This window comes from Pteropus vampyrus, unplaced genomic scaffold (assembly GCF_000151845.1).
Source record: "Pteropus vampyrus isolate Shadow unplaced genomic scaffold, Pvam_2.0 Scaffold333, whole genome shotgun sequence".
In the NCBI taxonomy this organism is placed as follows: Eukaryota; Metazoa; Chordata; class Mammalia; order Chiroptera; family Pteropodidae; genus Pteropus; species Pteropus vampyrus.
In genome coordinates, this window is record NW_011889114.1 from 487,352 (window position 1) to 489,121 (window position 1,770).

Consider the following 1,770-nt stretch of genomic DNA (forward strand, 5'->3'; position numbering starts at 1 on the left):
TATCAAAGATTTCTCCAGGATCCGGGTTTTAGCACCAGGCGGGAGAAGGAAAGAAGGCTCCAGAGGGCACTGAGTCCGGAGCGACCTCCGCTCTCTGACCGCGCCCTTGAAAATGGCTCATCCAGCGGTAACGCGATGTCCCAGCTGCCCGCCCTGCGCGCCCGCGGGTACAGCCGAAACCGTGAGAGGCGACCAAATCAGGCAGCTGCGAGCCCAGCCCGGCTTCGGGTCCTCCGCGCGGCAAGTGCGGGGGGCGGGGCCTGGCTGCCCATTGGCTCAAGTCTGGGGGCGTGGCCACGGCTCCGACCCGCCCCCCAACCCCGCAGGGTTAAATGCGGCTCGCACCGGCTCCGGGTATTATTCATCGAGGGGCGGGGCGCGGGTTTGTTTACACGCTGCCATTGGCTGGATTTGAATCGGCCGGACTGCGGGCCGGCCGCGGGGCGGGGCTGCAGAGGGCCCGGGCTCGCGCCTGACAGCTCCTGCGAGGCAGGGCCGGCGCCGGACTAGCCGCCGCCGCAGCGCTGGGCCGCTGGGCGTGCTGGTGCCCTCGGCGGGTGCGGACAGCGCGGGTCGGCAGGCTGAAGCTTCCGCCTATTCCTTGATAAACGCTTACCAAGGAGTGAGGAGCATCGTTTTCGTTTTCATAAAAATGTGTAAGGAGAAACAACCCGGAAACAACGGAGCTGTCTATCCATGGGGGACTCGTTAAATCAGTTGTGGTCCAGCCCACAATGGGACGTGAAATAGCCGAAATGTGAGGACGCAATACATGAACCGACACGGAATGAGCTATGTATCCAGTCAAGGAGAAAATTCAAAGAGAGCAGAGTGTATAATAATTTAAAAGGTTCGGGTCGGGTGGGGGGTGGGGTGGGTGTATGTGTGAAAAATACCAGCTTTTGCTTATTAAATGCCAGGAATATCTTTGAAAGCAGAAAAAAAAAAACGATAACAGCAATTGTCCGGGGAGGGAGACGGTTGGTGGAAGGTAGATCTTTTTGTACCTTTCTGAAGTTTGAACTTTTTATCGCCCAAAGAAATTCATGACAATGTCAATAAAAATATGAGGCTCTGATGACTTCCCATTGCATGTGCATACCTCCCGACTACTGCCTCTAGGAAAAACTCTTGACTTAGTTATGGAAGTCACAGACCTGTGCCCCCTGCACCCTGCACTGGCTCTAGGGGGTGGGGACATGCTGGGAATTAGCTTCTTCACCTATTCATGCACCATCGCACCCAGATCCAGAGAGTGGCTTTGTTTACTTATTGCTTAGTAATCACCTAAGAATTTAACATCCCAGCTGTGCAGGAGGGGCTGCTTCCTGAAGAGGCTTGGGGGAGCAGAAGGAGGAGACCCAAACCAGGCCCACTTACGAAAGAAGGAAAAGTCGAAACTTAGGAGAGGCCCCTTTTCTTAAAGGAAGCCGACTCCTGAGGAAAATGACGTGACCCTAGGCAAGAGGAGGTGATGGGCAGAGGGGTGTGTTTTGTTTGGTTTTGACGTTTATTATTACTCTCTGTTCTGGGAGACCTGGGGAAGAGGTCTTCCTGCAGCTAATGAGTTTTGGCCTGTTAACAGATCTTACTTGTAAAGACTTCCTCCGTATAAGTGAGCTACAGGGTTTGTGAAACATGGTTTAGATGGCTGTGAAAGTCACCCAGGCCCGGAGTGAAAATTTTCCAGGCTTCAAGATGATGGAGTCATAAGTGGCACTTAACTGAGCTGGCACCGCCAGCCATAGATAAACTCAATGAATGCCGCAA